Source organism: Phalacrocorax aristotelis, chromosome 2 (genome assembly GCF_949628215.1).
Source record: "Phalacrocorax aristotelis chromosome 2, bGulAri2.1, whole genome shotgun sequence".
Lineage (NCBI taxonomy): Eukaryota > Metazoa > Chordata > Aves > Suliformes > Phalacrocoracidae > Phalacrocorax > Phalacrocorax aristotelis.
Window position 1 is genome coordinate 80,604,602 of NC_134277.1, and position 15,614 is coordinate 80,620,215.

The 15,614-nt window shown below is 35.8% G+C and overlaps 1 protein-coding gene across 1 annotated transcript in view; it reads left to right on the forward strand.

The window, feature by feature from the left end:
* The first annotated feature begins 464 nt into the window (after positions 1-464).
* Positions 465-15,614, forward strand: part of CDH9 (cadherin 9) — a 99,392-nt gene continuing 84,242 nt past the window's right edge. The window contains exons 1-2 of the mRNA XM_075084225.1: positions 465-727; positions 1,288-1,357. The gene's annotated coding sequence lies outside the window, so the exon portion shown is untranslated. The remainder of the gene's footprint in view (positions 728-1,287; positions 1,358-15,614) is intronic.

Genomic DNA, 15,614 nt, shown 5'->3' on the forward strand with positions numbered 1-15,614 from the left:
ATTATGCCCACTTTCAGGTACCACGACAAGCCCATCATTATCAGTAGCTTTAAGTGGCACTAGTGCTGTAAACGTATGGAGTACAGGGGGAAATCTCCCACACCTTGCTTGCTTTCAACTTAAAATAATTTGTCACTGTAGTATTACAGGATAATTCTGCATTCTTCAATGAGTACGTGCACGCAAATAGCACTGTATTGCTAGTGTAGATAATTAGAGTAAATTTTTTCTCCACATAATTCACAGGTTATGGTCATGCCTTTACCCTTTTTATTAAAACCTAAAACAGATCAAACTGAGCTGGTAGCATGAGTGTCTGTATTTAAGCCTCAGTTAATAAGAGGGTCCTTAACAAAGCCTTCCTCTCTGAACCCTCCCACTGCATTCACTTGCAAATCACTGTATGGCTGGCAAAGCCGGCGTCCTGTCCGCCCCCCCAGCCCCAAACCTTCTCATGTTGAGCACTGCGGCTCTATCAGCAGCAACATCTCTCTCAGTGAGGGACGTTTCTTATTAATCAGGGGCACTGAATGGAAACCAATCAGATAGAGAGTCCCTTTGGCTTCAGCTCCCTGCCTGCCTGACTTAAAAGTGATGCTGGTAGAGAGGGAGCCCTAGTTGGACGCAAGTACACACAGCGCTGGAGATACAGTAACAGGCAGAAGGGAGGAAGCAGATAGAGAAACAGCACTGGACAGACAGAGCTAGGCTCACATTGGCAGACACGGTGAGTACATTAACTTTCTTTAGCATTGAAATTGCTGACAGCAAAAGAGCAGATGTTTTCTTAAGAAGGGTCTAAAGTGTTAAAGATGCATACAGGTACTTTTTAGGGAGTGGGGGTGGGGGTAAGGGTCAGCAGAGCACTTTAGGGTGATTTCTTTTATACAATTCAGAAAGAAAATAATTGTACTAAATTGTTGAAATGTAAACTTCTGTTGCTATATATACGACAACTGCTTGTGCATATTCAAAAGCTGGCAATGTGTATGCTATTTGGCAATACTATCAGACATTATTCAGTTTTTACTGCAATATAGCAGTTACAATATAGCCTAACTTTTGTGCAGGATGCTTTTTCACATGTCCAGATAGAAGCTATCTTCCTTTTCTTTCTTCCACATTTGATTTTACTGAAAACATCTAATCAAAACAAACCCAGTTAAGAAGGATGAAAAAGGAGGAGGTCTTTTACTACTAATGAGAATTAAGTACTGATGCTTTGGTTTGTTTTTCTGTAGTGGGAGTAGCAAAATTAGTGTATTTTTTTCTTTATATGTGTTACAGGAGGAAGTAGCAGTTCAGGGTTCAGAAAGATTGGGAGCTGAGGGAGATGTCCCTTTGGATATTCATAACAGTAAGTCAAAGTCAACAAGCTTAAAGTGTAAGGCTGTTTTCCAGAACTGCTACCAAACCACCTTATCAGCCTGTATAATCAGAGACTAGCACAGAAAGCAAGGCAGAAAGCACAAAAGGTTGAACTGACCACTTGATTTTGAAGTAACCAGCAGAAACAAATTGCCCAAATGAATGACAGTTTGCTTTTTCTTTTCACATGCAAGAAACATGCAGTCACATCCATTCAATTTCACTGTATTAGCTTCAGACAAAGAATGATGTATATGAACTATAAAGAAATCGATCCCTTGCAGTTGTATGGCAATGTGCATACAGTAGCTACTTGCCTTCTCACAGATTTAAGTAGTAGGTCAGAAAATGGAATGGTATTTTCTTAGAATAATTTCTATTTTCCATAAACAAATTTACAACTAACATATCAGTCTTACTCTGATTAATTTCAGTGACAAAACTCATATTTTACTTAAATCACAACAGGTTTATGCTTCATTGATCAGTGCTACACTAGTTCCTCCTCCATCATTACTAGTTGTCAGTAAGGACAAATATGGTTAAAAAGGCAGGTGTAATACTTGCAATAGTTTCATTAATGGATCAAAAGCTTTGTTTAATAAATAATATTGATGGTAATGATAGGAATTTTTAATGACGGATCTTTAAAAATCATTGTTACCTTGTCATCTTCCACATTTAAAATGTTAATTTCTACTCCAAAAAGGGAGAATGGACTAAATAAATATTTAGAAGTCTTGTGTTATATTTTTTCTGTGAGTATTAAGAACTCTATAGAAGAACTATGTTAGTTTTAAAAAAGGTGTACTGTTATCTATATGTCAGTTTGACAGGTAAAATACACTGTCCTGTCATTTGTCCTTCACTATATAATAATATAAATTTAAGATAGAATTAAATAGGTTTACAGGTAATGTGATTATTAACAAAAGTATAAAACTTTTACAAGGTCACATTATACAATCAAAAGCCTATGAAAGACATAATTTTTGTTTTGCTTTTTTTTTTTAGTTAGATAAGATTAATTTTTAATGAGGAAAAGTAACTGTATTAGTACTACATACTAAACTTGTACCTAAAATTGTTGTCAAGTCTTTTTAAACTTGATGGAGTGGTTTCAAGAATTAAAATGTTTTGTATCTTTATTTGTGTGAACAAAGTAGAGCATTTCAGAGGCTGTCTTGCAGCCATTATTGTGAAAAATTATGTTGTATAAATAACCAGTACATCTCACCTAAACACAAAAAACAGTTTAGAGATGCAGTTTGGAGAGAAAATGTGGAGGGAAACAGCCCTGCCATGTTCTTTGTACAGCTGCATGGTAAAAGCGCTTCAGGCTTTGAGCATTTTCACACTTGTCTGCAGAAGTGACCATTCAAAAGGCTGTTGTCCCCTCTGGACAGCACCTCATTTGCAGGGATCTGTGCTCTCCCCTCACCTGACTGCTGCTTCACAAGCACGCTGATCTCAGCAGCAGTTCCACGGCACTGGCAGGGACACCATTGCATCATTCGATCAGCCAATGAGGATGATTTCATTCCCTGACTTATCTGCCAAACAAAATGTAATAAACTGAGTCCACTAGTTTAAATGTTATCACAATGCTGCAGAAAGAACTGTACAACTTAATTCTGGCATTCACTTATGCCCTGGCATCAGGACACGGTTTCTGAAGTTGCACTGCATGGGCTGCAGGGAATCTTCTGGCAGAAGCGTGGAGCAGTAGAGCTAAAAAGTAACAGGACTGACAATTTCCTTTTAGGACAAGTTTGCTCAGGAGTTAAAACAAGGTAGACTGATATCACCTGTTGGCTGTCCAAAGCCTGATGATAACAGGACACATGAAGGAACACTTATTACTTCAAAATTTTCATTTGTTACAGGGTAACACACACATACACAATCTTGCACCTCTTTTCAGAGATAAACAGAAACACAGAATTGTTCTCCTTCTCTTCCTTCTCCCCCTTCTTTCCCAGTTTTGCAAACTGTTCTAGAGACACAGCAAGACCTTATGGAAAATCAAAACTCCATAATGACCACTGTTTAAAAATTCTCCCAGTTCCTATGCAAATCTTGTGCTTATACGAAGACTGAGCTATATAGACCTGGATAAGGGACAATACGGATATATAATTTTGTATGTTTCTTTCATGTAGTCAGTGCTATTTAACTGCAGAAGGCAACTGGAGCAAAAGCCTAGACAAAAATGCCTCTCCCACTCATATCAGAATGCCTTCTGAATTTCTAAGGCTTGCAGCAGGTGTTACATGCAAATGCTATCTGCAGAAGCACAAATATTTGAACATGAATAGGGATGTCTGAGTGAAAGCTAACTGCATTCTGCATGTGAGTGACAGAGTTTATGAAAAGTCATTTGTAGGAATAAATCCAAAATTTTGCTGAAATGTGGTGGGAGGAGAAGGAAAATAAATCAAAGGGAAATGATTCTCAGCTATGAACATGAAGAATCTTTGTAAAGGCAGCCAAGCGTCATTTTAATAACTTTCTCCTTTTGCCTTTTAAACAAATAGGAAATTGCTGAATGGCAAAAGGCAAGTTACCATCCTGACTTTCAGTGACTGATCATTATAAAAACACCCCAGTAGCATTGCGGCCCACTTGCCAAGCATTGACTGAACAGGAGAGACATATCTCGATCAGATCATACCCTGTGTTTGCAGTGCAAAACCTAGCAAAACTGGCCCTTGGTTACTTCAAGGAAAATGATGTTACTAACTTCAGGGAAAAAGGAAAAATACTGGATATATATTGCAGCTTACAAGAAAGCTTGAAAATTATTATGTTTTAGAAATAAATTATTTTTAATGCATAGCATGTAATTAATTACAGAGAAGATAGGAAGGGAAGTATGTTATTTATTGCATTCTGCAATCTCGGAAAGATTACAAAGGGAGATGGGTGGCATTTTCTTCATCCCATACACAGAGATTATTGCACAGAGAGTTGAATTGACTTGGTGTCAGTTACAGATTACCTTAACGTCACAGCCAGGCGTAGAACAGGGCCTCTGCTTTCCCAGTCCTTCAATTTCTTCATATGAATACAACAATGTTCATAAAAATAAATGTGCCTTGAATACTTAAATAACACCATAAACATCCGTTAATGTTTCTCTGGAAATATATTTCTATAAATGCAAAATTGAATGCCTCAAGTGATGGCCAGTGTATTTCTTTGCCAGTTAAATGCAAATTTCTATATTTAAACTTCACACCTTTTAGTAGTAAGAGTAATAACAACATCAAGAGAACTTCACATTAGATTCAATTTTCCCTGACTCATACAAACGTAACCTTCGTATTAGAATTTCCTGTTATGAAAATGTAAATGTCAGAGAGGTTTACGTAAATACAAATATTCTAGGCACTAAATGGTGTTCAGGTTGCTTCATCATCACAAACCCTAGACAAGGTAAATAACCACCAGTTTCATGGAAATTCTACCTGGAAAAATATTACAGTGTTGGGTCATGCATGTCATTGTTTAGAGGCTCCAATTTTCCAAAATATACTGAAAGCATTTTCCCATTCTGTATAAGTATGTTGAGAAAGAGCTCCTAAATTACTTGTCCAAATTCAAAACATGCTCTTTATAAATGATACCCAAGAAAAGATTCTGTGAAATAGAGAAAATTGTAGATAATGCTTTTATGCTTGGGGATGGAAACAGCAGACCTTTTCATCATTTTAGACAAACTATACAACTTTCATATGGAGATTATATCAATTTGCATATTTTTAATAGTTCAGTTGAAGACAATTAATAGTGTATGAGCCTATCTAGAAATACATACAGGAATTATTAGATTTAGCTATTACTTCCAGAACATTATGATCAATTAAATTGATAATCAGTGGTGCAGAATTTGACATTTATATTTTGGCACCTCTTAAAAAAGAATTCAATAAAACACCAGGTTGAATAAGAGTGTTCAATAAAGGAAATTTTAAAAAGTATAATGATCTAACATCCGCAGTTGAAGATCTTACCAAAATAATTGTTCTTTATTTCCTCTGTATTCCATCATTCAATATTTGCTCTTGAGGAGATGATGAAGAGGTAAAGTGAAAAAGGTGTGAGCTGGAGATAAGGGTGAAGTTAATCCCATTAATTCTGCTTTGAAAGAAGAAGTAGGCATAGTACAAATTAAAATTAACATTTTCAAATCCAGCAGTTATAGGTTAAATACGATTAGAAGGTAACAGTAAACTACTCATACCTGAATTTAACAAATCAAAATAGCCCCAGTTCATTAATAGAATTCTTCATATATATACATCCACGTACATTCGTACATATATATATATATATATGTATACAGACATAACCCCAAGCATAATTCAGGCAAATTGTAAGAAGAATGATAAAATATTTTAAAAAGGAGTAGGTTAAAATGGGTTTGTTAAAGTTTGCAGTGCTACTTTCTGGCTGAATTTGCCTGCCTGCTTGCTTTGTTGTTTATCATAATACTTTCACGTGATTTGCATTATTCTTTATTATAATAGTTCACAATAATGGATTCAAATATCAAGTTTTGTAGTGGGAAACTATTGTAAACAAGTTCTTTCTTCTGATTTTTAAGGTATAGATGCTCGTTGTGGGAAATCTCATGGAAATTATTCTGCCTGTGTAGTAACAGAAAAAAAGTGAGGAAAACATAGTTATTTCAAAAGGAAATTATTGCAGTTGTTGAAATGATTTATCAGGAGAGCTGTTTGTGCTGGTGCCATATTCTGGAACCCCTATTCAGAACGACTAACATTTTGCAATAAGACTAGTCCCCCTGAAGCCAGTGAAATTGCTTTTGTGCATTTCCCTTACACAGAGTAAAAATGAGTGCTGAATCTGTGTTTTTATAATGATTCTATCTGATAAAGAGATATATTTTCCTCAGAGTAAGAATAAAAATATTATGTTACAGAGAATATTTTCTCATTTCCTGGAAGATTTGCAATAATCTTTACATTTACTTCCCAAATGTAAAAAGAAATTTCACCTCTAATGAGAATTAAGACTTGTTGAAAAATGGATATTTATTTAAAAATTAATGTAGACTCTTCATTCCTTGGTGTTACCCGCATCGCATGGATTACCAGCAGTTGAGCCAGATCTTTTTCCTAATGATTTTAAATGTATGTGATACATGCCTTCTTTCCTAATCAAGACACATTTTTGGATTGCATTTATATCTTTTCTAAGGTAAAGATACTAAGTAAAACACTCTGTGTTCTAAAGAAAATTAATCAGTCTCTCCATTTTCCATCATGGAGGTAGAACTTTATCCATGACACTGAAGATATTGTTCTTTGCTTAGTAGTAGTACTACTACTAGTAGTATCAAGACTGAGAACTCACATATCATTTCAAGTAAGAGTTTTGTAATGTTTTAATAGCATTTGTCATATTTTGATAGAATCCAAGCTTCTGGTGCTGTCTGCTCTTCCAGTCATAGTCCTACTGAAAAATCCTCACTGTTCATGATGGCAAACCATGCCTGCAGCAAGGAGCAGGACTTTCAAAACAGAAGAGTATGTCATGTATTTAATGTACTTCTAACTATGTTTTAAGGCAAATAAAGGGAAAGAAGCTCTCCAAAAAGTTGGTACAGCTGCTGTCTGCTACAAGTGGCCGAAGAACCTACTGTTTGATTACCTTTCCCTGAAGATTTCGTTCATGAAAAGAGAAAATAGCACTAGGGAAGTCAAAACGGGGATTAAATTAGGAAGCAATTAGACTGCACCATAGATTGATGTTTTTAGGAAAAAAAAAAAAAAAGAAAAAAGTTAAAATACAAGACGCTCATTCATACCACCAGACATAGACCTGTAACGGTTGAATCTAATAAATTTAGTTAAGTTTAGTTTAAGCATGTACCTAGTGTTGCATGTTCAGAAACACAACTGTTAGCACTGCTAGGAGGAAAGATTTAGCACTCCTGCCATTAGTACTCATTCTAATTATTTATTTGCCATTTGACTTTATACTTTCACACTTTAAAGCGAATTTGTCTTATAGCCCCCTACAATATAGATCCACAAATAAACTTCTTAAATATAGAAAAATCCTCTATATATTTTTCTGTCCCCAGGACATTCCAATCCTAGTTCATAATTTTCCCAAAACTAAAAGCCTGTAGGTAGAATATATATATATATTTTAAACTAATTTAAGGATTAAATTTACTAAGCATTTGTTTGATTAAATAGTGAACCGCACTGCGATACACAGACACAGGACCATAGTTACCTTTGATTACTTGAGATATACTCAGTAATAGCAAGTAATATATAAATTATGATTTCAAAGAAAACATACATCTGAAGGTTTCCTAACAATTCTGGATGAGACCAGATAGTTCTTGTGTAGTTTGTGTACACCCCTGTGTGTGTAACACGCTAGGAGTAGCATATCTTCACAGTGTGAATGTTGAACAGAACTAAAATGTGTCTTAAGGATTAACCAGCACAGGATTAAAGTTCCTTGTCTCATGATATAAAGAGGATCTCAACTTCGAGTCAAGAAGAATTTCACTGCTTTTTAACTGTCATAAAATTGTATTAACTCAGAATAACTATTTAAATTATATTTTTCTGAAAGAGCAGGTAGTTTGAAACAGCAGCTATGTCCCATGCATATCCCTGGGAACTTTCCTAAGACCTACACATGGGGATCTCATACAATACAAAGCCAGGGCAGAAGCACATGTTGAGTAACCTGATGTGATTATTAAAGGACATGCCTAGAGCCACTAGAAGAATCACTAGTTCTCTGAGGAAGGAAGCGAGGAAGGAAGGAAGGAAGGAAGGAAGGAAGGAAGGAAGGAAGGAAGGAAGGAAGGAAGGAAGGAAGGAAGGAAGGAAGGAAGGAAGGAAGGAAGGAAGGAAGGAAGGAAGGAAGGGAGGGAGGGAGGAAGGGAGGAAGGGAGGGAGGAAGGAAGGAAGGAAGGAAGGAAGGGAGGGAGGAAGGGAGGAAGGGAGGGAGGAAGGAAGGAAGGAAGGAAGGAAGGAAGGAAGGAAGGAAGGAAGGAAGGAAGGAAGGAAGGAAGGAAGGAAGGAAGGAAGGAAGGAAGGAAGGAAGGAAGGAAGGTTCAAAAGTGGATTCACGAAGCTGAAGCAGCATAAAGATTTGTGTAAACCAGCATAAGATTCTGGATTACTTCATTTGAGCTTTTTTAAAGGCAGTACTGTGAGCAGCTACAATACAAATGGGATCAAAATGAATGCTGTAGTTTGCCTATACCCTTTCTGTGCAAATGACATCAGAATCATTAATTTGTACAGACTGAAAGCTGAAATCTGAAGAAACGTGTTTTTAAGGAACATAAATAGGGGGACATCGCTGCAGAAAGGGAAATAAATGAGTCACATTAATTTTCTGCTTCCTTCACCTCAAGTTGATTAGCACTAATTAAATTGTATGCTAGTCAGCCTGTGAGTTTAGTAGGCAATGAAAAAAATCCTGAAATTTCATTGCTCATGGTGAAAACACCCACACATGTATGTGTGCATAATGTATCTATATCTATATCTGTATCTGTAGAGATATTGATACAATTTTATAGACAGGGGTGATAAAGATAAAGAAATCTTCCTTATGTCCAGTCTAAACTTGCCCTCTTTCAGTTTAAAGTCATTGGCTAGTGTTCAGTTTTTCATCCACCAGTATCCCCAAGTCCTTCTCAGCAGGGCTGCTCTCAGTTGCTTCATACCCCAGTATGTATTGATACTGGGGATTGCTTTGGTCTTTTTCTTGTCAAGACCCTGCACGTGGTCTTGTTGAACTTCATGAGATTCACACAGGTCAATTCCTAAAGCCTGTCCCTCTGGATGGCATCCCTTCCCTCAAGTGTATCACTGCACTGCTCAGTTTGGTGTCATCTGCAAACTTGCCAAAGGTGCACTCAGTCCCACTGTCTATGCCATTGATGAAGACATTATATTGCACTGGTTTCAGTATGGACCTTTGAGGAACACTACTCGTTAGTGGTTTCCACTTCGACATTGAGCCATTGACTGTAACTCTTTGGACACAGTCATCCAGCCAATCCCTTATTCCTCTAAAAGTCCAACCATCAAACCTGTATGTCTCCAATTTAGTAGCAAGAATGTTGGGGGGGTATTATATCAAAATCCTTATAGAAGTCCAGGTAGATAACTGTAGATCTTTGTCCATGGATGCAGTCAGTCCATCATAGAAGGCCACTACACTTGTCAGGCAGGATTTGCTCTTGGTGAAGCTATGTTGGCTGTCTCCAACCATCTTCCTGCCTTCCACATATTTTGATGTGTCTTCCAGGAGGATCTGTTCCATTATCATACCAGGCACAGAGGTGAAGCTGGCTGGTAGTTCCCAGGGTCCACTGACTAGTCAGCCTCAGTTTATTCTTTCAAGATTTTCAGGAAACAGTTTCCGCTTCATTCGATAACTTTGTACTGAGGGAAGAATTCCCTGGAAGAGGAACTGATGACTAAACTACATTAATATAATTATATGGCATTACTGATCACTTTCAGCGAAGAATGTCTATTTACTCTAACGCCCATTCAATTTCTACCTGATTACACATATTGGCAAAATTCCTACCTTCAGAAAATTTCAGCAGCTATTTCAAAACGGGAATTTCAGCTTGTCTCACTGTTTCTCACCTCAAGGGTGAAGATTCAGGAAACATGGAATCTTGTTGCCACAATGCAGTTTTCAGAATATCTTCACCCCTACTATATGGTCATCTAAACAATCAGCCCCCAGGTAGACAAAGTAATGCCTCTGACAACTTTCACTTAAATGTCCCTTTACAATGCAAATACGAAGCTGACTTCTTAGTCCTACTTTACTTAATTGCTCTCGAGGTTTAGCTTTATCCTGATAATTGACAGGTGAAGTAATGTGAGCAAGCTCCTTTTAAACAGAAATTTCCATCCCAGTTGCTGCTATCAAGTGTCTGAAGCACAGGAAGGACAAAGGAGATATAGATATGTTCTGTCTCCTCTGCAGGTAGTCTGTAGTTGCTGATTCTAAGGCACAACTGAGGGAAGTCCAATGTTTTCAGGATTGCCACAGAGTATCCAAAATTTCTTATCCTATTTATAAAAAAGAGAACTTTAGATGTTAAGATTTAAATAAAAAGGTACCCATAGGACAAAACTAGCACCTCCATTTACAAGCAATTTCCTCAGGTGCAAGTGACAAACAGCACTTACCTCATTCAAAAGATGAAGAACTGTTATTTGCCCCAAAATACAATGGTGTTCATCTTTGGAGATAGCATGTATTGCAATTTTTTTTTCTCAAGAAATAGAATGTTACCATATGGTATGTTAAACTATTGTGTCTGAAAATTGATATACCTTAATACTTTGCCAGCCATATTCATTAATGCTAGGTATAGAAGTTAAAACTTGCAGTTTATCTCACTGAGAGTTTAATAACAAGTATTTGTCAGGATTCATTTAGTTTACTGTCCACAGTTCTGTGAAATTACACGTGAAAGAAATTTAAACATAATCAGTGAAAAAACCCTTAGTATTTAAATGCAAGAACATACATATGCTTTACTTATGTGTATATATGTATTTATGAGCATAAATAAATGTAATTAAAAAGTTGGAGTTGACTTACTAGTGAGAGTCAGATGCATTATAATTTCATAGAGTGCATCTGCTAGTGAGCAGAAATACCTCAAGATCCCAGTAGAATCTTAATTTACATGATGTCAATTACCAAAACTATTATCTGCCAGAATGACAGCAGTATAATAACATTTCCAACATTTATGTCTTCTCATACTCCATTCCCCAACCCAGGGCCTGGCTTCACTGCCTTCTGGAGCAACTGGCCTTGCCATCACCATGGGGTGAGGTGTCAGTGGAAAAAGTTCTTTCCCTTTGCTCTGGAGACCAAACTGGCTTAGCAAATGGAGGAAAAGATCCTTCCCCTCACTCCAAGTTTCACTGACATTTTGTCCAAAAGAATAAATGTCACCATCATGTTTGTCTTAACATTTTATTGGTATTCAAACAATGAAAGATTCAGGAGATCTTATCAATCACTAATATCTGTACTTCATCATTAAGAGACCTCCAGGAAAGGCTGGGGACTGGGATAAAGTGTAGGATCCAACCTGGCTTAAATACATGAACCCACGTCACTGGACATCCATAGTTTGTCATCCCATTAGGGCAGTCATTGATCAGGTCACCTGTGTGTTATATGTTCTTTAATAATATTGATGCCCACTTATAGTGAATGCCTGGCAAAATAATTAGCTAATAATTAACTTATAGAAATATTAATAATATTTCTATATGCTCCCAACATAGAAAATATTGCCTATTACTTAAGTGAAAAACAATTTATCATTTGTAAATTAAAGACACTCAATCCCATTTTCACAGAACAACACAACACGACCTAGCTCTCTAGCGATACACTTTTTAAAGTGAGTGTTTCTTACCCTGAGAGTCTGCAGATTTTTAAGGAGCCTGTTTCTAAGGATCCATACAAAAATATGTATGCCAATTACAAGCAGGTTTAAATTTGTCATACAGAATTTAATTTTTCTGATGGAAAATATTTATAGTGTCTGTAAACCATAGTAATCAAAAAGGAAGCAACTTAGAACAATATTTGTCTGCTGCATTTTCACAGATTTAAGGTTTATAAAAAAAGATATGTGCCCAAAGTAACCTTGTGTTCATATACTGCAAATACAGGAGGCACACAAAGGGAGAGGTTGTGAAAAGACTTGAGAGTGGAGAACTTTTTATTCATACTTGTTGTGATTTTGATATCACTAATAAATCTGAAGGACAGGAGAATAAACAGGAAGCTACAGACGGTGCACTTTTCAAAATTAGAAGTTTTAACCATTCTAGTTTTAATATGCTATTAACAAGTTCAGAAACTTTCATGGATATAAGTCTGCATAGCTTCAGTTCAAGTTTTGTCTTTGACTTCAGTTGAGATAAGAATAAACAAATAGTTTTACCACTGAATTTGAAGTCCTTTTAAATTATTGGTACAACATGAGAGTATAAACAGAGTCTTAGCTTACGGTTCATTAAAAAATACAGTAACTTGAACAACAGGTTTTCTCACTGATTACAGAATAAAATACTGAAATTAAATCTTGAAGAAGAAATACTAGAACCTGAGAAAATTATGCAAATAATATCAGTGCATCATATGTAATGTCTTTGTAATGATATGGTTCTGTCTCACTATGACTAAGCTGAAGGAAGATCAGTGTTGTATTAGAGACCAAGTAAATAGATATTCATGTGGTGCCCCTCAGAAATTACCAATTACCAGTCAGTAATTACAACAAAGTATTTCAAGGTGTTCTATGAAAGCAGTTAAGTATAAGCTCCAGGTAAACAACAGAAGTGCACATAGTCCTGATGGAAACTCAACATTGTCTAGCTGGACATTCCCATGGACATCGGTAACATTTAGATTCAGTCTTTACAAAGGGAGGAAATACTGTCGTGGTCATTAATAAGCAGAGCAGAGGACCTGAGAGCTGCAAAGGAACAGAAAGGGCAGAATTTGCTATGCAGCTGAGCACCCGCTTGTTCAGGAACATCTGAAGTGCCTGACCGACACCAGAGCCCACAGGACGGGCAGTAGCAACTGAAACAGGGGGGAAATGGTCAACTATTATGTAATCAGGACTAATGTTAAAGGATAAGAATTTTTTCTTTCCAGCCTCTTCATGCCCTTCCTCCTGCACAGGAGTTGGCATGTGTGCAGATTCCACTTTAATTTGTATAATGTGCATGTGAATATAATGTGAGCAGATAGATAATATCACACGCCTAATCCTATTAAAATAAAAAATGTGGAGAAAAATTATTTGGATAATTATTTTTTAAAATGTATTACCTTCTGCAAATAAGTCATCAGTATTGAAACGAATAAGTGGAATAGCTTCATGTTCCTTGCAAGGTAAACCTCAGAGAAAACAGTATCGCAAAATGCCAACAAATACTAATTTCTGATACATCAGAGGATAAAGTTAGAGGAAAATCCAGATAGTGTAAAGAGGCTTCTTTCTGCACAGGCTGGGAGAGAAATGGGAGGGAAATTATAGCTTGTTCAGCTACCAAAATGATATTGAAATATGATTTCAGTATAGCTTAAAATGGGATAAATAGAATACTGTGAACATATTGCTCATAAAACTAATAAATTATTTTATTAGATAAAATAAACAGTCATACTTGAGTACTGCATAATTAGAACAATAGATAAACACATAGTACAGGGATAAGAAAGCTTTGGTTTAAAAATCAGAATCAAAAGTACACATTAGTAACAAGTGTTGAATAAGCCATTGGTTTAGAAGGCATTAAAATGTATATGTCACTAAGGAGAATTTAATTAAAAGACGGAGACACTAAGTGAGTAATGCCAGACAAAATGCAGAAAAACTACAGAAATGCAACAAAAACCACAAAAACATAAGCCACTGAAGTTAGCAGAATCTTTTTACTCATGTGACTTGGAAGAAAGCTCTAACATTTCCTCCAAATACTACAATGGCAAAAAATATGAACAATAAGATGCACACCTGACCACAGCAAAAAAACAGTGCATGTAGGAAAGAGAAAAAACACACTACCCGTACAAAGATTAATTGCTTATTGAAATTATATCCTATGTAAGTGATGGAGGAAAGAATAATGGAAATAAAGAGTGCCTTAACACACTTAAGCTTTGAATGTATGCCAAAATAAAGTTGATACTGAAATAAACACATCAGAAAAATCCAGAACACATTGGCTTTCAGAAAGAAAAAGCAAAATTATAATCGTATGTGTCATAAAGAAATCACCAGAAATTGGGAATTTCATCTATGAAGTAAATACCTAAATTCTTATTAAGACCACCTTTTTTACTGGTGCAGATGCAACCTGCATTAAAAACAAACAGTAATTAAGTACTAATCATAACTCACCGTATGACAGAGGACATACATAATTAAAACAAAACAATAACTTGAAAGTATGAATGTTTTTGACTTGGTAATGGAGTATTCAAAGTAAACCTAATGGCACATAAAAGGACTTCAGTGAATGTAATTGGAGAAAACATGAACACATTTTCAAATACCAACAGGTGAAAATAGAGCTGGAGTAAGCACTTTTATTTTTAATTACATTCACAAGGCTGACATCCAAATGAGGAAAGTTTCACAAGTAGTATATTTTTCAATTCATTGTCTGTTATAATTTTAACACTCACAAGCTGGTGTTAACAAATGTATTTTCTTATTTATTCATCAAGACCGAAAGGGAAAGCTAAAGATCAAGAAATAGGTTTAACCTCAAGCTCATAATTTCTTTTATGATGACTTAATCGCAGCTGATAACATATATTTATTTATTTTATGGAATTAACTTCTGTACAAAGTTACTCACTTTAATTATAACACAAGTGGAAGGGGGGTTCAGTCTGGAATTTAAGATAAAGTATTCAATTTTGCATTAGGTAACAAGGCCTTCAATAATTAAAGTGGTTTCATTATTCCATAATAACTCTAAAGCATGCCTCATCACAAAAGAAGTGGTGAAGTGGAAAACTGTTTACATATTGTGAGGCAATATAATAAAAACTCACAAAATATTGATATTGAAGAGCAAAAGCATAACTTTTAAAAAATACCAACTAAAGACATTCTCTTTTACAGGAAATCTGAAAAAATACTGGTAATGAGAGTAAATTATGAAAGTTTATGAAAGAACTTTTAAATAATAGTAACTTGAACTTAAATAGCTGTAAATGCTCTCTTTTTTTTTCAAGTTTTAACTTCAAACGTAGTGTAGGAGAAAAATATTGGGAGGGCAAGTCACAAGCTGTTTCAACAAGGTGCATCATAGGCTGGGTTGACCTTATGTGATAAAGAGGTATGTGACAAGCAAAAACTACCTAAAGAATTTCAGAGTGAAGAAGAAGCTGCCTAGATGCTTTGTTCAGCTAAACTATTTCAAGGTGGAATGTTTATTCTGTTATGCTTTATTCAGCTGATTGCTTTTCTCAAAAAATCTGCAGTCCTACTTGTCTACTTTGCACTGGAGTCACTCTTAAAATTTATCATAACCCAATAACATAGAACTTTTCCTAAAACTTATCTCTATATTATATTACAATAGAAACTGTTAGGTGACTTCAGATACCACTGTGGTAAATACTGATTTCTGTGAACAATGCTTATTCCC